This window comes from Onychostoma macrolepis, chromosome 09 (genome assembly GCF_012432095.1).
Source record: "Onychostoma macrolepis isolate SWU-2019 chromosome 09, ASM1243209v1, whole genome shotgun sequence".
NCBI classification, from domain to species: domain Eukaryota; kingdom Metazoa; phylum Chordata; class Actinopteri; order Cypriniformes; family Cyprinidae; genus Onychostoma; species Onychostoma macrolepis.
The window spans coordinates 8,332,192-8,357,868 of record NC_081163.1 but is presented as its reverse complement, the minus strand read 5'-3'; the positions used below and the strand labels follow the sequence as shown (position 1 = coordinate 8,357,868).

The following is a 25,677-nucleotide window of genomic DNA, read 5'->3' as shown; positions in this document are numbered from 1 at the left end:
TTAAGGTTAAATCAATCAATTAACTCAATAAGAGTACTGGTTCACAAATGAGAAGTCTCTGGATTTGGGGGTATTTACCCGGAAAACACATTTCTATTCATTTTTTTATATCAATTTCCCCCTTATTCCTGATTTGTCATGTTAAAATCCTGATTGCGGCCATACCACTCAGCTTACTGGAACTGGATTTGTGTTCTTTAGTGACTCACTGCTTTTGCCTGCCCTTTTGAATAGATGGTCTGTATCTATCTAAGAGGAATGATGATTCACCTTTAGAGGAAGTATTAATGAAACTTAGATACTTAAATCCACAGGGGCACAACCAAAAAAATAAAAATAAAAGTAGGTGCAAATGTTGCAGTAATGTCCAGCGGCAATCTCCTAGAGCTCTCTAAATGGATTTTATGGGCCAGAGTATTTATTCAGCAGTGGGGGGATATCATGTGTGAAGATTAAAGATGGGAAAAGCTTTAAAGGGATAGTTAAAAAAAAAAAAAAAAAAACTTTTGTGTGGTTGTTTGTAACATGGGATGTGATTTGTGTGTGTTTAAGGCAAAGAGCTAAAAGTGTTCTGTTCTGTGTTTTTCATTATCTGTGCAGTAAGGAAGTAAGGAGTCTATTTTGATTTGGTTGCCAGGTCTGTTTTTATCTGCCTGTCTCAGCAAGTCTGTGTTCACTCACTCCAGACATGGTCAGAACTTTTGGACACAATGGTCAGATCAAATAAATAAACAGACAGTTTTTCAAATCAGCGTGTTTATTTATTGCTTCAGCCCTTAGTATTTTTTGAAAATTTTGTGTTTTATTTAAGTGAACTATAGTTTTTATAATGTGTCTGATCTGGGCATGATTTGGTGACCTTAATACCAACCTCTTTATTTATTTCTATTTCATGCCTTCTTCTTCCTCAGCTGTAAACACTTTTTTAAGTGTAAGGTTTACAAAATTTTCTTGGGTAATGTGCTTCATGTGGTCACATTAAACAAGTTTTAACAGTAATTAGTGTAGTAAATCAGTGTATAGGCCTATATACAGTATACACACACACACACACACTATATACAATTTTGTATGTGCTTTTCTAATTTTTATTAGTTTTTCAACTATATATTTGGATACAAAAGTTATTTCTATTGTTCAGATTAAGTATAAAAAACTCCTTAATGTTATAACTGGGGGTAAACTAAACTGGAGAAGTGGAAAATTTCCTTTGGCCTTGTTTCCCAGGATACCACAAACCCTGCATTTTTTTTTTCATCACCCTCGAAAAATGCGTATCAAAATATTCCATGTGCCAGAGCATAATGTGCTATCTCAGTTCAGACCCTTATGCCTCATGAAATTGTATACCGCTCTCATAACATCTCAATACAAAGATGACAAATGTACAGATGTGAGTTTGATTTATGCTTTACAGTCTCAGTAACCTCTCTCGGAATATTACAGAACAACACAACATGCATACATGCATACATGCATGCATGCATGCATACATACATACATGCATACATACTGTACATACTTAGACAGATAGACACATAGACAGATGAAAAATCGTTATGTTTTTAGTGGAAGTGACCTCACTCTCTGTTATTGATATAGTTATTCTTCTGAGAGGCTTGAAACTGGGCGGTGTGTGTGGTCTGGATAATGTCTTTGTGAATGCATCCTTGTTCATCTCAGATGGGTCCCACAGATTGGTGTTTACCGTGAAGACAGGGTAGAAAATATGATTGGGGCAGACGAGCTCTCATTCGCCTGTGCTGTGCTGGCCGATGTTGCCTGGAAACAGATGGAGAATCACAGTCCATCATGCATTTATGGTGGTGATTACCTTGAATATCAGCCTGCAAGGCCACATACAATTAGTCTGCAGCCACAATAACTTGAACAGTTTACTCCAAGAAATGTACCAAGTAAAGTGAAACTTGTAGACATCCTGTTTAAAATTGTTTTCCTTAAGTCAGCCTGTTAGAAAAAGTAGCCTTTTTAAGGAAAAGTCTGAAATTGCCCCATTAAATGAGTCTTTAAATGACTCACATTTAATTTTCCGCCTGTACATCCACACTATTTCCTTTCACGTCATAATCTTTATATAAAAGCTAGGTCAAGACAACCTCCCAAATCCTTAAAATCCCTTCAGTGTTACAACATACCTTCCACTCATAAAAAATTGACAGTTTTTTTCTTTTTACTTAGAAATACAGTCAAAAGAGGAGATGATACACTTGAAAGACAGATAATTTTTATTCTTATTATTTCCCAACCTGCAAACCACACTGAAATTCCTTGGTAGCATTACATCACAGTGTATGTATGCCAAGATATAGAAAAGTTGCTAATTTAGCACATGTAAATGCTAATATTCATTTAATAGTGGAAGATTGTGATTAATCGTATTTGTTATTTTATATATTTATAAAACACGGTTGCTATTTGATATTGAATGAGAGAATCACCTCTCAGTGTCTGAAGGTCATTATATTATTTGTGCTGGTTATAATAAGCTTCCTCTGCAATCATTTAATGTCACAGTGTACCTGTGGGCAACTTAGGTTACATCTCATTATGCAATACATTGACATTTACACACAAAAAAAGTCAGAGCACTGAGACCGGAATGTTTTTTGTTTGGTGAAAACTGTAAAGCGACTGGTAGGAAGGTTAAATAACTTGCTGACTCACTGTCGATGAACATTATTTTGAGACAGATGCAAACATTTGTATGATACTTTATTTGCAAGGTTATTCTTAGAAAATATCACAATGTATGTTTGACCTTTCATGCTGATATAAAGGAATAGTTCACCCAAAAATAAAAATGTAATCATTTCTGATATCATTTACTCACCATGAAATGAAATCAGTTTTCTATAGCTCATAAAAGCACCCTATATTCCAAAAGAAAAAAGAAGAAGAAAAAAAAAATCTCATGAAACTAGAACTCCTTGACATCTGATTCAAAACTAAAAACAATCAAAAGTAAATGATGCCAGAATTTGACTCTATTAATTTACAATATTCAGTGTGAATGTTACATATGATAAACCCTCTTGATTTGGTCTTATAGTTAATATTACACCCCTTTCTAAGATAATAAGCATTTCAGAACTTTAAAGTTCACCCAAAAATGAACATTTATTTTTTCTGATGGGCAAAAAAGAAGATATTTTGAAGAATGTTGGTAACCAAACAGTTGATAGTAGCCATTGACTTCCATAAGATGGAAAAAAATGGAAGTCAATGGCTACCGTCAACTATTTGGTGACCAACATTCTTCAAAATATTGTGTTTAACAGAAAAGAGAGTCTTATACACGACGTCAGAATTTTCTTTTTTTTTTATGCTGAACTCTCCCGTAAATCCACTGACAAAAGAGAGCCAGTGAAAAAAAGTGTGAGAACTCACTATCTCTGAAGTGTTGTCTCTTAATGCAAAATAGTGCTAACAGTTTCAGGATGCCATGCAATCAGACTCAACAACAGCTCGGGACACTGAGATAGAGGATAGATAGAGGATAAAGTGTCGGATCAAGTTACCCACCTATCCATCTTATGGAAAACAAACTGCTTCAGGTCACCTTGAGCAATGGTTTGCCTAAAGCAAAGGATCACTTTTCCATTTGGCCCTCAGATCCACTTTTCTGTAATTTCCTTAAAGCAAAATTTGAAAGAGGGAGTTAACTGATTAATATGTATTTGGGTCTTGTGTTCATGTTATGTAAAAAGCCTGTAGGGTTTAAATCATTGCCAATTATCCTATACAAGAAGTTGAGAACAAAGGCTTGCCACCGTAGTAGTGATTCTAGCATAAAAATTTATAATCACTGATGAATCTGAGATGATTGCTTGAAGACATATTGGAGGAGAGACTTATCATGGGCAGAACTTAACCAGCACCTGTTAAAGTCTTTACAAAGTTAAAGTTAAAGCCACTAATAAATAAACATAATTATGTTTTAGAGTTTAAAACAAACCATCTTTCTGTAATTTTCTAAATGTAAATATTTATGTTTGGAGTATGTTTCACAAGAAATTACTGTCAGTTTTTCTACTCCAAAATTTCATATACAATTCAATGTGTTACTTGACATTTCTTTGTAATTGCAACTATTTCCTAGTAATTTCTGAGTGAAAATTGTATACGCTATTTTTTTTTCAGCGTAGAAATTGTTTGTTATACAGTATAGAGTCAGCTGCATCTGTTTTCGAATGCATTCTGCTTAAGTGTAAGAATGAGACTCCTGCTTTTATTTGCTCTGTTTAAATGGCTGTTTTTATGTATTCATATTTGTTTGTAACACAAAGATGCATACTTCGATTTAGCCCCATGCATTTTCATTTTCACATTGCTAAATAAACAGTAAATGTCAGTAGAGACCTCAAGAAAGGTGCTGCTTTACACAAATGTGTGAAGACACAAATACTGCAGAAACAGGCATTAATCTGTCAAGGATAGACACCATAAACAAAAAGATCCTAGGAATTGTGTTCCGATAGTAAAGGCTGTTTATCTCTTTATGAGTTCGTAACCATCTTTAATTGGTTACTTTTGCGGAATAGTGTAGGGTATTGACCTTTTATGTATTATTTATCTTTAAATACATTTAGAGAGAAGTCAGCTTCCTGATTCGTTTCACATTTTTCTAAGCAAAATCGGCCAAGTTACATTTGAAAATGTGTCTGATAATGTGGAAAGTTGCCAGAAACCTTTAGCCTGTAACTTTAACTCCAATTCTTTCCACTGAGCAAAGACTGTGTTTGTGAAATTTACTGGTTGAGCAAAAGACAAGTTAGGAAATGTGTGGGTTTGTATTCATTTACCGCTACACTAGAACACAGAAACAAATTTAAAGAACAGGTGGGCCTTGATGAAGTCTCCATAATAATAACATATTATCTGTTAAAACTGGGGGTGAAGCAAATGATGGTCCAGTTAGACAATAATGTAAGGCTAAATGTAAACTGAATAATATGTTTTGATATGTAATCGTTTTATCCCTTTTACCCATTTGGAATAGCTCATTTTCAGTTAATATAGTCTATTGATAATATTTTTGTCCTTAGATGAACCAGACTGAGGCTTCTCATCCACTCAGCTGCTGTGTTGAGCACAAGAAGCCATATCACTGCATTTTATAAGGCTATTCCATTTTCAGCAGAATCATTTGAGGATGTAGTCAGCAGTTAAATCACTCATAACGTGGAATCATTTTGTATATAAAAAGGCAGGCATATTTTTGAATGCAATGTCATTTCAGAGGGGTTGCAGAACAGATCAAACCAACTATAAGCTATGACACTGTAGTGTGGAATATTTTTTGTAAAACAGTACAGATGTCAATTAATGGTAAAACCGTGATTACAATTCTGTGCCCACATACGTTAGATCTATTTACTCGAAAACAGTTTTTACAAGGAGCTTCGGAATACTCGATTTTGATTGGTCAGTCGCGATTTCATGTGTCTTTGCCTTGTGAGTATAAAACAACTGATAACAACGCAAGTTTTGTGTTATAGCAGAGCAAAAGTTTTTAAGAGAATATTACTAAGCAAGTTAGTTAATGTAATGTCTATATCGACACATCCGGTTTGAGTTTTAAGACAAGCTTTAAGACAAACAAGCAAGATTATACAATAATTTCCACGTTTTTATTTGTTTGGTTAGCCATGTTGTAAGCTGATAAATGTGTGTAATGAATACATTATCCATAATTTTTTATGTGTTATTTTTTATGTCATGCAAACATATATGTAATGAGAGTGATGACCAATGTTGGGGGTAACATATTACAAGTAACGCGAGTTACTTAATAATATTACTTTTTTCAATTAACTAGTAAAGTAACGCATTACTTTTTATTTTACAAGAAAATATCTGAGGTACTTTTTCAAAAAAGTAACGGCAGTTACTTTTTTCCCATTTATTGACTGACAGTGCGCTGTGTGAACATGATGTTACTGTAGTTCTAGACTAAATGTGATTGTGCATTAATTCATCCCAGTCGCAAAAAAACTGATTTAGTATTCATCAAAATGAATTAAAACAGTGAAATGCAAACTCAGAAAATGATGCAAACCTACAATAATTAAATATGTTAAACAACACAAATGTATCTAATCCCATTTTATTAACCAGTGCCTTTGCTGCTGACCTTTGATGATCCAGTTCAACCATACTAATAAGCAAAAATGACTTTAGATAAACTAACAATTGTGCTTCATTGTTTTTGTTTTTTATTGCTGAAGAGTGTTGAACCTTCTTCTCCTGTGTTCTACTGTACAGACGTGAATTTACTTTTCCTTCAGCCGGAGGTTTATTCATTACACTTTTTGGTGTGAAAGGGCTTTTACATTTGCTATGAACTTCTTGTATTAAAAACAATCAAGCCCTGCTCATATTTACAAAGTAACGCAAAAGTAGCGTAACGCATTACTTTCCATAAAAAGTAACTAAGTAACTAAATTAGCTACTTTTTTAGGGAGTAATGCAATATTGTAATGCATTACTTTTAAAAGTAACTTTCCCCAACACTGGTGAAGATTAACAGCAGGTTGCCACTTTTTTTTTTATTTAAATTTTTTATTAAAAGTAGGGCCTAACAATAACATTAGTCTCTGGATGTTTGGCAAAAAGTATGGTTGCCATAGAGAATTTTTGTAGTTTTGGCACTTATGATCAGGCTGTGTTCTAAATAATGTGATTTTTATATATATATATATATATAACTAAGGTAACTCCTGAGTCTATGAAGTCTTGTGGAGAAAAGTAATAGCACACCTTTCCGAAACAAGCTATACAAATTGAGGTATCATTCATGTCTATAGCAAAAACAACAAAACATATTTAATATTTTGAGGCTTGTTCAATCTTCTTTCTTCAATATGAATAGTACAGCTAGACTTTAAATCACCACTAATTCTGATTTTTCATTTACGGATACTACATGTTAATTTGTTTACCAAGTTGGAGACCGTTATGTTTTGACTGGAAGGTGATGTATCAGACCAATAATGATTGTGCAATTTTACCTTTATTATGCCTAATGCTCTTATACTGGTGCATAGATGAACATTAAGTACCATTCATATAATTACCGGATTAAGATTTAAGAAAGCAAATGAATCATGGTGAAAAACAAACAACAATTCCAGCATATGGTCGCAAAGAACAGCTGGAGTTTGGACCTCATGGGGGATGAGAGCAAATAAACACACTAACTCGAGCCAAATATAATAAATGGTACCTTTATATTCCATTTCTTCTGACTTTAAAACAAATATTGACTCTAGCCGTGGCATTGAAGATGATCTTTTTAAACAAACAGATTTAAGTGTTAAGTTGCACATTTTAATAGTGTGCATTGAATATTGTTTAGATTCACGACAACACAACACAGACACATTAAATGTGAAATCTTTATTTTTTGTTTAAATAAGTTATTATAAGTGCAAAATCATGCACAAGGAAGCAAAATGTGATAATCATTTCATTTACTGACAGGTTTGCATTGCTTAAAGTCTCACAGGGTGGCCTAGTGATAAAGTAATGCTACAACTTCTTTGCAGAAAAGCAGGCTGTGTGATTCATTTTTAGTAAGTATTCCAACGCTTCTTTCTGAGAAGTTTTCCTTTGTTAATCGTCTCTCCATGAGGAAGTGGCTCACTGTGGCTGTATGGCAGCGATACAAGGAATGTTTTATTACTCTAAGGCCCACAAGTCACAACACCTCATTGTGCTCATCACAATATCGGAGTATGTTAATATCTAAATGGTTCTGCCTGGATGCAATATGTCTGGATAATGTTTTTTTTCATTAAATTCCCTCTGTTTAGCAGGCTGCCACCTCAACAGTGCCCACCCAGATGAGCACAGCTCAAAAACTGCATTCCACCAGAGGACTGGATGATCTCGGTATTTCCCTCCTTAAATTCAGATACCCATTGAAGTGAGACTCCCATAAGATGTCTAATGAAGCAAATAACTGATTCAGGGTTGGTTTTGAAGAGGCAGGAGGGAGGAAAAACATAGCGATTCTGAGGCTGGAACCCAAAAGACAGAGCTGTCGACTCTCATTTAGATGTCTTACTGAAGACAGTGCCAAAAGTGTTTTTCTACATTTGCTTGGAATAATCACAGAAAACTCTCAGAGCTAAACTTTTGCTTTGAGGAAGAGGAAGCAAAGACAAAGGCATGCCTGCCAGGCCCAACACAAATCTGGAATACTAGTTTAGCAAGTCTAATGAAGTTCACTTCATACAGAGTAAGAGAAATTGTACTTTAATTAAATTTAACAGATTAGATCACCCAAAATGAACATTCTGTCGTTATTTAATCACCCCCATATTCTGAAACTGCATGTCCTATTTTTTGTCTTTCTTTCATGGAACAGAAACTCTTATGTGCACCCTTGTGAATTATAAAACTAGTCATGAAATAGCTTTGTGTGAAATCTAAGTTAATATTCACTCATTATCTTCACCACTAGAGGGCTGTTAACTGCTGGGTTCAGAGTCAATGAGTTAAACTCAAGAACCAGAGGTTATTGATTCACAAACGGATCATCAGACCAGCTTTGTGAGATGGCTCAAATCATTGATGATAAAGCTCAAAAGATCTTCAGATATCACTACTTCTCTTATAAACCCATGGTCTCTTATATATTTCAGTAAATAGCAGTTTGATGAGGGTCAGTAAATTACAGTGAAGTGACATATGGCCAAGTATTTGGTGACCCATACTCGGAATTTGTGCTCTGCATTTAACCCATCCAAGTGCACACACACAGTAGTGAACACGCACACACCCAGAGCAGTGGGCAGCCATATTACTGAGGCGCCCTGGGAGCAGTTGGGGGTTTGGTGCCTTGCTCAAGGGTCTCACCTCAGTCACGGTATTGAGGATGGAAGAGAGTGCTGGTTATTCACTCCCCCCACCGACAATTCCTGCCGGATCTGAGACTCGAACTTATAACTTCAACTCTTTAACCATAAGGCAACGATTTCCCCCCAGACTGCCCACCATCAAATTAATATGATGTAATGTTTACTTTTGGATGAACTATTCCTGTAATACACATATTTTAATGGACAGCAATAAAATCTGGGAAAATCTGATAAAATACTGCCCGATACTGTTTTAAGTAATGGTTCGTATTGATTTTTTTTCTTTCAGGTGCACTGTAAAAAATGACTGTGATTTTAACGGTAAAAAAACCCTGTGAAAATGCTACAGTCAAAACTTGTTAAATGGTTAACAGTAAGTTCCTGTAAAATTTACAGGGAAAAACCGTAAACTGACTTTCCCAGAATTCCCTGTGTTTTTTTAATGTTTTTTCTTTGAAATAACTATGTTTCTTCTTATTTTTTTCTTATCAGTTATGTTTATTAGGGTTGTATGTTACATCTAATGTTGTTAAATGATATATGCTATTATTTAATTTTATAATTATTTAACTATATATGCTATTATTTAAAAGCTGCTTGTGATGGGCTTTGGTTCATCATGTGACATTCTCATCACCACACGGTGGTTATAAGTGTATTTCAAAGGTACAAAACAGATTTCAGTACTTTAACAGGTTGTTATATTAACATGATATCAGTTAATGAAATTACGGTATTTAACTGTACATTTAAGTTAAAACCATAAAACCTAAAATGTTGTTAACGTATTTTTTACCGTAGAATTCCAGCAAGCACAGCTGCTGTTTTTTTACCGTAAATTTTACAGATTTTTTTTACAGTGTGTTTAACCTGTATTTTGAATTACGCATTGCATTGTGTAGTGGTTTAGGGTTAAATTAAATATCCATAAACTTAACAGAAAATGTACTGGTAATATTCTGACAGGAAAAGAAAATTATGTATATATATTTTTTTTCTTACAGTTTCTTACAGCATTATTATTTTTCATCATTGTAGAGCACAGTTTATCGTTTAGAATTAGTGCAATTAGGCTATGATCAGTTCTTGATGTTTTAGCATTACGGTGTTGAGTAGAGAGCTCACTGACATTATGCAAAAAACAAAAAGCCCATTACCACATTTTAACTGGAACTCTTTATCGTACAGATTATAATTTTTCCCATAAACCAGACATCTCATTTCGCTATGTGCTGGGATTTTAAGGGAAAGTCCAGGAAGGTCACAAACTCCTGACTGAAAAGTCAGTGCTGGGGAACAGTGCCAGCAGACCAGAACAAAATCATCCTTGTGGAAAAAAAATAAAAAAGTATTGCAAAGACGATTTCCCTTGGACAAATTTATTTTCTATGACACTGCAATCTCTTATTTCAGTTGTTGGAGAAAAGCCCAAGATTCCGTATGTTAAGCAATCCAGTGTTCTGGAACATTCAGTTCAAGCCTTTATTATCTAAAAAAAAAAAAAAAAAAAAACTCAACTGTCAAACTCTGGACAGTTGTAAGGAGAGAGGTGAGTTGGCCTGGAGACAGTAGATTTATATGAAAACACTACATTTTTCTTATGGCATTGTATGTTTTGAAATGTTTGGTCTTCCAGTGGACAAGAAACACTAAATGTTGACTAGTATTAATATAATTGAGAAACTACTGGTAAACTGTTATGACAATGATAGTAATCTGAGAGCAATCTGAGGGCAGGTTAAATGAAATGAAAAAAATAAAATAAAATATTTGTATTATTCCTATAGTTGCCAAGGCAAAGTTTATTTAGTTTTAGTACTAAAATAACAAACTAATAAGTAAATAAAAATGTATAAATACAGTAGTTTTTATTCTAGAAATAAAAAATAAAAAAATAAAAATGTTAAAATGAATAAAAACATCAAAATTACTTAGTTTACCTAATATTAAAGTGAAAACAGAAAATATAAAAAAATCTAATTTAAATATGAACAAAATACACAATAGTATATCAATATTACACTAAATAAACACTGTTTGAGAACAACAATGCCATTATATACAATTTAAAGCCAGCATTAAGCTAAATATAGAAAGTGAATATATTTTCTGAACTTAAATGTACATTTATTTTATAACATATTAACTGAAAAATTATATTTCAGTAAATTTTGATATTGACAGTAGGATGAAGACCCTTACTAATCAGCTAATTGGGTATTAATTGTCACAAATTGTTTTGAGGTGTTAAATGTCATAGCAAAATATTATCTGAATAATTTGCCTATAGCCTATATATATCAATTCAACTGGAACAATCAGTAACTACTACAACTGATGACTGTTTTTCTTTTTTTTTTCTTTTTTTTTGTGCAGAGAAACTGCACTGAGAACAGATTTCCTTTTTTTATTCTAGTATTTGGCTCTAAAGGCTTCAGGTAGTGCTCATCCACAGCCATAATCACCAGAGAACAACTTCAGTATCTTATTACTTAGCTGTTTCTGGGTTGTGGACTTCTATGATGAGTGATGCAGTGTCCTATAACTCAATTAGAGGAGACATAGTCTAAAGATTTTTTTTTCTTCAAGAATCATTTTCTAATTCAGTTTATTAATCTGCGCAAAGACATCGCAAGCTGTCAGACTAGAGAATCCTCATTATTCAATACACCTGAGGAAACTGACAGGCCCTGTAATGAGATTCTCACTCTGTGCTTTTGCAGTCTCATACGAAACAGCACAGGGTTCTGCTGAGTAACTCTCTAGAATAAAAGCATGTAAAAGGATCAAGAGAAATGTGATTAAGTTGGTTCAGAATAAATGGATGCTCTAGATGCCGCATGACTATTTCGCAGTTGGCTTGTTGAAGCAGTCACTCTCACTAATGTTACAGACTTCTCATATATTCACCCATTGTCTGGTCTCCCTCGTGGATCACAGATGTTAACGATATTCTACTCACCAAGTGTGATTTCTCTACTTTTTTTGAAAGTGAAAGTGAAGTGACATACGGCCAAGTATGGTGACCCATACTCGGAATTTGTGCTCTGCGTTTAACCCATCCAACGTGCACACACACAGCAGTGAACACACACACACCGTGAACACGCTTGTTGAAGCAGTCACTCTCACTAATGTTACAGACTTCTCATATATTCACCTATTGTCTGGTCTCCCTCGTGGATCACAGATGTTAACGATATTCTACTCACCAAGTGTGATTTCTCTACTTTTTTTGAAAGTGAAAGTGAAGTGACATACGGCCAAGTATGGTGACCCATACTCGGAATTTGTGCTCTGCGTTTAACCCATCCAACGTGCACACACACAGCAATTTATGCTGCAGCACCCGGGGAGCAGTTGGGGGTTCGGTGCCTTGCTCAAGGGCACCTCAGTCGTGGTATTGAGAGCGCTGGACAGTCACTCCCCCCACCTACAATCCCTGCTGGCCCGAGACTCGAACTCGCAACCTTTGCATTACGAGTCCGACTCTCTAACCATTAGGCCACGACTTCCCATCTTACCTACTTCCAAGGAAACTATTTTGTCTCCAACGATCTTCTAGAACATTCTCCGTCACTCACCTGTTTCCTCTGCTCCTGGATCCAAATACTTACCTCTCCGTGCTGTGTGTCATCTCCAAGTCTGGTAATTCAGTCATCATTCTCTCCTGAGTCTCGTCTGTCTCCCAAGTCCAATTTCATCCTGCTGAACGTTGAATGTCAATAAATACACCCCTTGTGGGTTTTTATAACTAACCATCTGTCTGAGTCTGTGTTCCCTGACAGAAGACCAGACCAGATCAACATGAACACCACGGGTGTCGATCCGTTCCAGGAGTTAGTGGATTCCCTCCGCAAAGTCCTCAGTACACCTGCTACTCCTGCTCCTGCAAATCCCACACCAGCACCTGTACCCAGTTCTCCTGCTAAATCAGTTTCTTCACCAATCTACACCGTCAGTCCCATTGTCAACCCGGTGCCCTACTCTGGCTTGGAGGAGGAATGCAATGGATTCCTCCTACAATGTTCGCTCGCCCTTGAGATGCAGCCTCATCGATTTCCCCACCGAAAGAGCTAAAATCTCATATATTCTCACTCTGTTATCAGGTCGAGCGCTCCAGTGGGCAGAGTCATTATGGCGTCAAGATGGTCCCGCAACTCAATCGCTCAGTTCCTTTATGACCCACTTCCGTGAGGTGTTTGGACGACCGGCTGGAGACTCCACCATCAGCGAACAACTTTACCACCTGCAACAAGGCAAGGTTTCGATTCAAGACTACACACTTTGATTTCGAACTCTTGCCGCAGCAAGCGGATGGAATGAGCGCTCCCTATTGACGACCTTTCGGCAAGGTTTGGAACCTTCATTAAGGCTGCATTTCGCTGCATATGATGACTCTATGGGGCTCGAGCAGTTCATTCAACTTGCCATTAGAGTATCCAATCGTATCCAGGGATATATGGGGCGTGATTTGTGCCATAAATTTCCTCTCCATCACCTCCAGCCAGAGTCCCCCAGCTTTCCAGAACCAGAACCCAAACCTATGCAAGTAGACCATACTCGACTTTCGCCAGCTGAACGTCAACATCGGCTGACCCAGGGCTTGTGCTTGTATTGTGACCAGACAGGACATTGTCTCCCAACATGTCCCATCCGTCCTCCAAGACCTTTGGTGAGTACGATTTCATATTCCTCCCTAAATACAAAACCACTCACCATTATGGGTCAACTCCCTGTCCCCGGTAACTCAGTTACAGCATATGCCCTCCTCGACTCCAGGTCAGCCGGTAACTTCATCTCTGAAAAGCTCTGCAACCAACTCTTACTCAAGAAAAAGGTGAATGCTGTTCAGTATCAACTCCAGTCCATAACTGGCAGTTCCCTCGGCCGAAGAAAGGTCCGTTACTCGGTCGGACCCATTAAACTTCAAGTTGGATAATTACACACCGAAGAAATCCACCTACTGGTTCTGGAAAATTCCACCGCTGGGGTTGTACTAGGGCGCCCGTGGCTCGGTTACCATTCACCTGTCATCTCATGGAACACCGGTGACATCCTGAAGTGGGGTAAGAGTTGCTTTCCCGGATGCTTTCCATTGCTACCACATCCTATGTCACCATCACCTGTTATTTCTCTCAAATCCACATGCATTGAAAGTCCTACGGAAAACCCCTCAGTGATGATTCCCTCAGAATATTCCCACTTCAGCGACGTGTTCTGCACGAAACGAGCCACCCGTTTACCACCTCACCGACCATGGGACTGCACCATCAACATCTTACCTGACCAACCAGTGCCCAGAGGTAAAATCTATCCTCTCTCCAACCCCGAGCAGAAGGCCATGGAGGAATATATTGAAGAGGCACTTCAACAGGGTTACATCCGTCCCTGCTGCATCCAGCTTCTTTGTGGGTAAAAAGGATGGTGGCTTGCAGCCCTGCATAGATTACAGAGCATTAAATCGCATCACAGTCAAGTTCCGTTATCCCCTTCCTCTCGTCCCAGCAGCCTTGGAACAACTTCGCGGAGCCCGGATTTTTACCAAGCTTGACCTCAGAAGCGCTTACAACCTCATTCGAATACGTGAGGGGGATGAGTGGAAGATGGATTTTGTCACCCCTACTGGCCACTATGAGTACCTCGTGATGCCATATGGACTCGTCAACGCCCCCTCCGTATTCCAAGGTTACATGAATGAGGTGTTCCGGGATTATCTCCACCGTTTCATCGTAGTCTATATAGATGATATCCTGATATACTCGGAACGAGGCCGACCATCGCCACCACGTTTCTGAGGTCTTACAGTGGCTCCGCGAACACCATCTCTTCCTCAAAGCTGAGAAGTGTACCTTTCATCAAACTTCAATCCAGTTCCTCGGTTATGACATCAGTCCCAAAGGAATCAAGATGGACGAGAGGAAGGTGGAAGCCATCAAGGCCTGGCCCATTCCCACAACCATCAAAGAACTCCAAAGATTCCTAGGTTTCTCCAATTTCTACAGACGATTCATCCGGAACTACAGCTCAGTCACCTCTCCACTTACCAACCTTCTTAAGAACAAACCCAAGTCACTATCCTGGACTCCTGAGGCCGACAAAGCCATGAAGGTACTCCAACAGGCCTTCACCTCAGCCCCTCTCCTGATTCACCCTAACCCAGAGAACCCTTTCGTCGTGGAAGTAGACACTTCCACATCAGGAGTAGGGGCCGTGTTATCCCAGCAGCAGGGGAATCCTCCCAAACTCCATCCATGTGCCGCCTTCTCCAAAAAGTTATCCCCGGCGGAGCAAAACTATGATATCGGCAACAGGGAGCTCCTTGCCATCAAGCTCGCTCTGGAGGAATGGAGGCACTGGCTTGAAGGGGCCCTGCATCCGTTTGAGGTCCTCACTGACCATCGTAACCTCGAATACCTCAGAGAAACCAAACGCCTAAATCCCCAACAGGCCAGATGGGCTCTCTTCTTTACTCGCTTCGATTTTACCATCACCTACCGTCCAGGGACCAAGAACTCCAAAGCGGATGCACTCTCCCACCTTCATGCTCCCGAAGATCCTCCTGAACACCCTGAGACCATCCTGAAACCGGAACTCATCGTAAGACCCATTCAGTGGGCCCTGGACGAAGAACTAGCAAGTGCCAGTGCCTTCGAACCTACTCCGCTGGGGTGTCCTCCGGACCGCACCTATGTTCCCACTTCTCAATGCAATCAGTTAATCCATGACTCTCATGCATCTCTGGGCACTGGTCACCCTGGGGCCAATCAAACCCTCTCGCTGCTTAAAGATCGCTTCTGGTGGCCCGGGATGGCTGAAAACATCAGAAGGTACGTGAGAGGGTGCACGGAATGTGCCATGTCAAAGACACCGCGACATCTACCATCTGGAAAACTTCTACCTCTTCCCGTTCCTCGACGCCCCTGGACACATCTAGGAGTGGATTTCGTGACAGATCTACCTCCATCAGATGGTAACACATGTATACTAGTGGCAGTTGACCGATTCTCTAAAGCCTGCAAACTTATTCCCCTCAAGGGTTTACCTACCGCCATGGAGACGGCTGAACAACTCTTCAATCATGTCTTTCGCAACTTTGGGCTCCCTGAGGACATTGTATCTGATAGAGGTTCTCCCGAGTCTGGCGAGCATTCTTCTCCCTCCTAGATGTGACTGTGAGCCTGTCATCCAGTTACCACCCTCAGAGCAATGGCCAAACGGACAGAAAGATCCAGGAAATTGGCTGTTACCTCCGTACCTTCTGCCACAACCACCAGAACTCCTGGAACCGATTCCTTTCGTGGGCCAAGTACGCACAAAACTCCCTACAACAACCATCCACTGACCTGACACCCTTCCAGTGCGTACTCTGCTACCAGCCACCCCTATTCCCTTGGTCTGGGGAACCATCGGAAGTACCATCTGTCACGCACTGGTTCCAGGAGAGCGAGAGGGTCTGGGACTCAGCTCACCAACACCTGCAGAGAGCCTTCCGTCGACAGAAACCCCACACTGACCTACGAAGGACCTCAGCACCTGCCTACCAACCAGGTCAGAAGGTATGGCTCTCCACAAGGGACATACGGCTCCGATTACCGTGCAAAAAGCTGAGTCCCAGGTTCATTGGTCTCAGTGGACCCTCTCCACTGAAGCATTGGTGATTGGTACACTCAAAAGGAAAGAAGCTAATGCTGTCATGTTTGGTGTGTGTGTGTGCTTGAGTAAGGTGGCCCACTTCTCCACGACTGTAGCTCCAGACTGCACGATGGCCTGTTGGTGTGGCAGAACGACACAATACTCATCATGTAGCGCATCCATGTCCAACTTCTTGCTTAGCTGCAGGACCTCTACAGCTTCACCGAGATGGGAGAAGTTGAATGGGCTCTTCTTTAGTGCCAGGCTAGCCACTTTCTTCTGGTAGTTGGAGTCTGAGAAGTCATAGCGCTGCTCCAGGTAGGTGAGAGAGGACTGGTAGAAGTTGCACATGTCCTCTCTGAGCACAGCTGCCTGTCTGTCTGGAAACTGCTGGAGGAGTACACCCGTCTGGGCCCCAAAGAAACCATCACTCTGTCGTTGCTGTAGCTTGGTTTTTAGGGTGAACATCATATCGTAGCGCTCACAGACAGTCCCATCTTCTCGCTCCAGCACCAGCACAGTGTTGTGGAAAATCTTCAGTGCATTGCTGAGGAAGGACGGGTAAACCTAAAAGAAGTAAGGAGAGTCAATGATACTGTGTGCTGGCACTGTTTGCATTATCATCATTTCACTAATCCCTGTTTCATGTAATAACATTTAGATGAAAAAAAAAAGTTGAGTGCAACTAAAATTAATTACCTGTAGATCAAGTGGGTTGCCCTCACCATCCTGGTCATCCTTGAACAGCTGCCATAGTGACTTTGGGCACTGGTCCTCTCCCAATGAGAGAAAGTAGGTCTTGATAGGAGCCCAGCTGTCGTGAAGCCTCTTCACTGCAGGCTACAAGCTCAGCCATCTTGTGGGTACATGTCTAAGCAGGGACTGGTACTCTATCTCCACAAAGGTGTGAATTGACTTAAGTTCCTCAATGCGTTTGGCAGATGAGGAGAAGTGGCTAAAGGTCTTGTTGACGACATTTTCGATGTCGATTATTTAGCCGATCTCCTGCGTGTTTTGCACTGTTGTGAACGATGTGGGCCACACAGTTTGCCTTCAAAATGCAATTGTTGTTCTCTTTCAGTTTCTGGAAGACAGAGTTGTATCTCCCGTAATTCAGACTAGCATTGTCAGCGGAATACGCAGATATCATGTCTAGTCCCAGTCCGTTTTCCTCCAGCTTGGTGACTATCTGGTTGCGGATCGCAGCAGATGTTTCATCACTGTCATCATAGAAATCAAGGACCTTCGTCTGTACTCCCAAGTCTGGTGTCCAGTAACGCACTGACAGTGGGAAGAGCTTGGTGGTCCCTTGATTGGAGGCATCTGAAGCCACTGAGAAGAATGGCGTGTGTGCTGTGGAGACACACACACAGATGGGATGAACTTAAAAGAGATTCTCTAAAAACAGATTATTATAAAAAATACAAGATACTGTTTTGATCACTATTGATTTTATATAAATATTATCTATGGAAATATTTATACCTTTTCAAAAATTATAGTTGCTTTTGTTTGTTTAGTTTGGGAGATAACGAATAGTGAAATGTTGCTCACAATCATGTAAGGATACACAGAGCCTGGTTTCACGAAGGCACGGATGAGCAGCATTATGTTAGCTAAGGTTAGCTACTGATGCAATTTCAGTGAACTGAAGGAAAAGTTGACTTTCAACATACCAGTAGAAGAAGATGATTAGCTAACAATAGCTAGCTAATGTTAGACAAATAGCTAACACACAACAATGTTACATCATGAACATAACTTTAACTTTACCTTTGGTTGTTGCCTCTCGTTGCTCATTCAGTGGTCTTCTGAGGACTTTCAAGCAATTTTCGACGGAGGCAGGAGCAAGCACATCTGTGACAATGGCTTCTGCCTTCGTCCGACCACAGGCCATCCTCTTGGCAATGTCCGAGTCCGGATAAATCGTTGGGGCTAGCTTTGTGCCACAATCTCCTGCTCGATATGATGTAGCGTGTTGGACAGTGTGATACACACTCGTCACCTCTGCAGCAGTCACTTTGTCCGCTAGAAAGTCGTTTTTAGGTCGGAGAAAAGCATCCATTGATTTGGATGTCTCTTTCTGTTGGACACGTTTCTTGTGAGTCTCCGTGAGTCTGTGTCGTTTGACATCATATTCCCCTCCATGTCCTATTGAGAAGGACGTTTTGCAAAGGTCACAAAAAGCCCTCTCGGTATCCCCCTCAACACCTTTCAGCCACAAATATTAATTTTCCCAGTCTTTCTTGTACCCACACCTTCTCTTTTTAATTGATGATGGCGGTGCCTCAGACTCACTCTTTCTCCATTTTTGGAATTGGAAAGCGTGCATCTAAAAGTTCCTTCCCAGTGTGTCTGGTATGCACGTGCGTGCGCTGTCATGACAACAACGAAAAAGTTGACAACGACCTAGTCAGCAGTTCAACTGAGGGGTGGTGGGTGTGGCAACAGTAGCGTGCTGAACTGTCAAGTAATGTTCGTTTGGCTGCCTGGGGCTCGAGGATATAGTGACCAACTTTTTTTATTTTTTGAGCAAGCATTGATTATGCGTGACACGGTCTCAATTTGCGGGACCCATGAATTAGGCTTCAAACGCTGTGCGCGCACGCGCTACGCGGGACGGGTGGTCACCCTAGTGTATACACTACATAAACTGATTCAATAACAGTCATTCACGACCAAAATAAATCCTACAAGTGACAACAAAGCAGATCTAACATTAACAGTTTTTGTTTACAGTTTGTTCACTTAGTACACTGTAAAAAAAAAAAAAAGAAAAAGGTTGAGCCAACTTAAAATTAAGGCAACCAGCTTCAGCAGATTTTTGAGTTTGCTCAACTTATTCTTGTGGGAGATTCTCAAATTTTTGTTGTATAAACTTAAAACAACAAGTTGAGAAAACAATCCGCTGAAGCTGGTTGCCTTAATTTTAAGTTGGCTCAACCTTTTTTTTTTTTTTTTTTTTTTTTTTAAGTGTAGCTTTGCCTTTGTTCTAAAGCAAAAAAATAAAATAAAATCGTTACTGCCAGAGACACAGAAGCATTACCACAAACAATTTCAAAAAGTGCCACAAACAAATTTATTAAATAGTATCTTCATTTAAAGCTAGGCTACTCTTTGAAATTTGAGATGCACACATTCTGCACCATAAAAGGAGAAAATTTGCAATGCATCTGTCGGATTTCAGATTCAGATCACACCATGCATAGGTTCATTTAGTCATACTGGCTACATACATACCTTTGTGAAGTAATTTTAAGTATGTTGTTTATTGTGTACTTGTCTGCATGTTTTTATTTGCTTAAATTCATTATTGAAGTGCCATTATTTGTGCCTTTTCATATAAGGTAGGCTATTAAGCAGAAGCCACATCCATAATGAAATGCTTTGACTCTATACTTGTTTTGTACATTTTAATTATTTGAATTTATCAGGTGCCTGAAACACTTTTTTTCAATTTATTTTTATTATTTTTTTCACACAGGTAATTTGCATGTACTATTGATGTTACATTGTAAAAACAAATAAATAAATGAATAAAATAGTGGTATGATATATTTTAGTCTGTTCAATATGTGTTTTGATATGCTATTGTTGCTGTTGCCAAAAAACGAATCTTTTCAAAGAATTTGTCACTGATTCTACAACCTGAATTCAACAGATCTAACACTTTGTAACTTTTTTTTTTGAGCCAATTATGGCAAACTATTGAACTGAAACCCAGAAAGGTCTTTTATCTAAATACTTCCAGAAGGGGGATTAATCCTTGTCTTGGTGCTAAATCTATCTATTTATTTGAAGTTAGACTTGAGGTATTAAGATCTTCCTTTTGGCTTTACGGTGTTGATGGGTGCTCTTTCCTTTTAAGGGGCTCCTTATCAAAATCCGTCCTTGGCCTTTCTCTCATTTTTAGTCTCAACACGTACCAGGCTCACCTTTATGAGAATATCACTCCCATCAAACACTTAGACAAATGTCATTTCTGAGATGAAGTTTGTCAAAAGCTTTGGCTATAGCAGGGATGACTAAAAAAATGAATGTGAGCTTTGGGGAACTGCATTGAAGGCAATGAGTTATTAGCACAGCTAATGCTACTGCTGCTGCGTCAAACTGTGGAGAGTTGGATCTGGATAATAAATGAAGACCGAATTCAATTTTAGTTGAAAAATGGCATTTTTAACTTGAACCTGATGCATTGTGGCTGAAGCTCTCCATTATCCGTGACATTCTGTCAAGGTTAAAAATTTTGTTTACCAGTCAACTTATTAATGTCACTGTTCTCATCTTTTCTATCATTTTGTTGACAGTCTCCCAATTTATAAAACTGGAGATAAAGTTAGTAATTTGACAAGTATCAGACAGACCTCTCTGTCTTTGCAGACTCTATAGCAGAGGCCTCAGATAAGCTGCTTGCCTTCATTTTACATCTGTGTTCTTCAGCTTTCATACTTAAAAATATCTTGTTTAGTTTTGCTTTGTACTGGACAGTACATATTTTGACGTCTTAAAGTCAACATGGACCAGCATTAACATCCATGTTTTATGTACAACCCTTGATATTCCCATACACTCATAAAGTTGTTGTATAAAAACACTAAAATATGCATCAAGATGACCTATTGGCATATTCTCATTCTTTTTTTCTCAAGGGTGGCATAGCATTTAAATAGTAAAAGGTTAATGGCATTACAATGACTTTCTCAAACAGGTTATTGATTAAATGCTCATTAACGTTTGGATGTTCCCCAGCTGATGCAGCATATAATACGATGCTCCAGACTTTGCCTCATGGCCATATGGACCTATTATACACATCTGATAGCCAGTCCAACAGTTTTGTTGCTGTAACCTTTTACTGCTGATAGATTTCCTCCTTTCATTGGTGTACACCAGTATTAAAAAAATACGACCCACTGTGTGGGAGCTAAAGCACTCACAGTTAAGTGTGTGATTAATGCATGACAATATGTTGAACGTGAACTACTTGGAATATATATGAACTCGTTCTCAGTGAGATGCATGAATTATGGACTGTGCTATGCTATGAGAGTCCACTTTTTTTTCCAGTTATGGTGGACCCTTTATAATGATTTCTGTTGTTTTGTGTACTAAGCTAATGATATTTTGGTAACACTTAATTTAAGGTGTCCTTGTTACACGTTACATGTATTTACTATAATAATAACAATAAATTATGCATAAATTAAAATAAATCAGCTTTTATTCAGCTACTGATAAGACTTTTTTTATATATATAAGACTGATAAGTCTTTGTCTCATTTGAGTCAACATGGTTTTAAATGCACTTTTCAAAAGTAAAAATTTGTGTAAAACTTTTTTAATGAGGAAATAATTACTGAGTGCACATTTAATTTCATTGGTCATGCCATGTTTCTGTTGACCTTTTGTAATGAGGACTGCCATCTATTGTCAGCTCTGATTACATTGCAGATTATAAGAGTTATAATTGCAGGGTTGTTCTTCTTCCTGGCATGTGTCTTTTCAAGTAAATAACTATTATTTGAACAGCATAGAGTCATTAATCACTAAAGATTTTTAAATCAAATGAACACCTTATACTCGCTGCATGATAAAGGAATTTATCTAGTGAGAAAGAGCCTAGTTTAAGTATAATGTATTAGGCCTGTGTACCAAAGAAAACCCTTGCTGTACCCTCCGTGAAATCAAAGAATCCCAAACATCCTAAATATACTTTCTAAAAACAAATAAAACGATCCTCTGCTCTCATCTGTGTTCAGTGACTGAAAGGAGCCATTATGAAATCTGGCAGACTCCACAGCTTGCTGGCAGTTTGAAGCGGGCCTAGACGTTTTGGTCAATGGGTTTTGCAAGGGTAAGAACATTCTGTGCCAAATTCATAATTGATTGCAAAGAGGCTCATTTGACATGGTAAATGGAAGTCTTAAATCTTTTGCAGGGTTCAAGCATAGCAGATAAACAGTACACAAGACCTTGATAAAAAGACTGTAAAAGACAAAACACAAGAGAGAATCCAATAAGCAATTTGTGGGAATTAAAGGTGCTGTAATCCTACTACCTGACAAATATCATTAAAATTGATGCTCTGAGATATTACGCTCATCTATTGACTCTGTAAACCAAGGAGTCGTAATATACCTGGAGAAAGCTGCATTCCCACTGAGAGGTCCAGCAAAATGGCTAGTATCAGTTACTACACCATTAAAGGTCCCATGACATGCTGCTTTTTGGATGCTTTTATATAGGCCTAAGTGGTCCCTAGTACTGTATCTGAAGTCTGTTTCCCGAAATTCAGCCTTGGTGCAGAATTTCAGCCACTATGAGCCAGTCCCACAATGAGCTTTCCTTAGGACGCGCCATTCCTGTGTCTGTAGCTTTAAGGACGAGAGAGGCGGGGCAAGGTGGAGGGTGGGGGTGTGGCCTTAACCAGCTTGCGCTATCATGCGCTAATGTTGACAGGGGATGTATCGCAATGGCTCATAGACACGCAGGCCTTCAAGCTTTTCAGTTTGACCCAGAATCTGATCCGGATGGAGAAGCACCTGATGAAGTAGTTGCAACTCAGCGGCTACAGTAGGACGTCTCCGAATGGTTAGTTTAAAATATTGTGTCTGGATACAGTACTTTAGTTGGCTTGTTTAAGTATGCTGTTACAGTTATTATCATGTAGCTAATGCTAGCCATAGGCTCAGATGAAGGGACTGAAAAAATACTTAGGTGTTCATTTGTACATCCAAACACTGAGAAACTATCATGCTTCGCTTGTGTGCAAGCCATGATGTCTCTCGAGGAAAAAAAAAAATATTGTGCTCGCCTCGCACGGTAGTAGCTCATTTTCTCATGGGCGGGCAAAGCAGAGAAAGGGGAGGTAACCTTTCCCCGTATGACGACATAAAGGGAAGATTCCAGATTGGGCCATCTGAGCTTTCATTTTCTCAAAGGGAGAAGCAGGATACCCAGGGCTCGGTTTACACCTATCGCCATTTCTAGCCACTGGGGACCATAGGCAGGCTAGAGGAACTCATATTAATGTTAAAAAACCTCATAAAGTGAAATTTTCATGCCATGGGACCTTTAAGCAATTAAAAATGGTCAGAACGTTATTTAAAGACACCAGATTGTTTAGTCTATCTAAGTGCTGATGTGAAAATATTCTTAATGTTTTCAGCAATACCCATTTGGACAAATTTGACTTTGAATTACCCTCTAGATAGAGCCAAGACCTGATGGATATATATCATCTTTTGTCGATACAAATGCCACTGCAACATGTCCTTTCAAGACTGTTTGTCATTATATTTAAGTTAGATACAAGTCACTTAGTTATAGAATTAAAAAAAGGTTTTCTTTTTTAGAAGTGCTTGAAGCTGTTCTTCTGCTTCTGAGTATGGACTACCCACAATTCACTCTGCGGGACGTCTGCACTGACCTGTAGCAAAATGAGACAAAATGGACAGTTGGGCTGCAGGGGATACACAAGAAAGGTATTCTGTCAGATTCAGCAATCATTTATTTTATAACAAAAATTGTAGGAGACATAGGTCTCCTTGTTCCTTCAGACAGGAAGGAATAAATGCAAAAATAAAATGCATTCAACCACCGGGCATTTAGGATAGCACGCCTTGTAAAATGTTTAAAAACGTTTGTGTAATGTTAGTAATTGTGCATATCATTGCGCCCTCTTTACTTTTGATTTGTGTTTACTTTTATATAATAAACTGTGATATCTAATTTCAAATCTGGGTCCTGATTATTGTAGTGACTATTTGCGTATAACTGTTCAGTAGTAGTTATTTGATAGTTATTTTTCTTGAACCTTAATTAGTAGATAATTAATAGTAGTTCTTCAGGAGGTATGACAGAATACATTAGTTATTGATTAGCTAACTGTTACTTAACACAATCATAACATTTTATTACATACTCATTAGTTAACTCATCTTCCTTAGTAGTTAACAGTAGTGTGTTAAGTGTTAATGAATAATTACCTGTTAGTTCCTTAGAATTCCTTATTAGTTATGCAGTAAGTAAGAAACAGTATTCTAAAGTGTTACCGAAAAACCTATTAAGAACATCAAGGTTTCATTCCACTGTTTTAATTAAACAGAATAGCGTGGAGTTTTGTTATATAGTTTAATGAAATTATCTGATGACTTTATTAGAAACACATTGAAACAAGTTTTCTGCTTCTGTTGGACATTCATCAAAGCATGGTGGCTGTCTGTTTGCAATTTATTAAAATTTCATCTCTGAAAATGCTAAAATAAATAAATAAATAAATGCATGCTGACTTGGAAATATATTGATTTAAATGCATAATGCAGTTTATTTACTCATAGATTGCATATTAACCCTTTGTTAACAGTTAGTATGCAGTATACAGCTAAAGCTTACTTGCAGGGGTTTTGTTTCCCATAATCCATTAGCTTCTTCTCCAAACTATTGTCGTTGAACAAATTGGGATATGGCAGGTCATAGGTCAGGTGGCATCATATTACAGAATATGCAGTACAATTTACGTAATTTTAAATGTAAGAAAGCCATGCAAAAACATGACAGAGATGAACGTTGTTAGATGTGGGCAATTTCACCGCACAGGTATCAGACACTCGCTATGTGGGCTTTCTTATTTCTTTCTTTCATATCGTCTTTAAAACATCCATATCTCTGAGGGGTATGACACAGACTTCATCTTTATAGTGAAGTCAAGGACAGGTTCTATTTTAATAAATGTCTCTGGAGAGTTCAAACCTGTGTCTCTTAGGAGGGTGTCACGGTAGCAGTCATTTTGAGGTAGTTGGATGAACACACTCACAGGAGCAGGGAAATGTGTGCACAAGCATATACATATGACTAATCTACTTAAATGAGGGTATAGGGACATATTTTTTCTGCTCTTTGAACACCACTTAATATCATCACGGTAGTTTGCACAAGATAATTTACTTGATGATATTTAGCTTGCTAAAACATAATTTCTCAAAATTGAAATTCTTGAGTCAGGGACTGCCATATCTCTCTCCATCTTTTGACACTTCAAAAGCAAGAAAATGATCAATCTTACTGCTATAGCAATTTTGATTAAAATGATAAGTTTTCTTTGGCAGACAGTATGCTCTATGCTCTTCATGAATAGGGCCTGAAACTCTTTATTAAA

The 25,677-nt window shown here is 38.5% G+C and overlaps 1 protein-coding gene across 1 annotated transcript in view; it reads left to right on the top strand.

Moving 5' to 3' along the window:
* Nucleotides 1-22,984: 22,984 nt before the first annotated feature.
* The window catches only part of gulp1a (GULP PTB domain containing engulfment adaptor 1a), a 68,443-nt gene continuing 65,750 nt past the window's right edge, over nucleotides 22,985-25,677 (top strand). The window contains exons 1-2 of the mRNA XM_058786781.1: nucleotides 22,985-23,111; nucleotides 23,876-24,004. The gene's annotated coding sequence lies outside the window, so the exon portion shown is untranslated. The remainder of the gene's footprint in view (nucleotides 23,112-23,875; nucleotides 24,005-25,677) is intronic.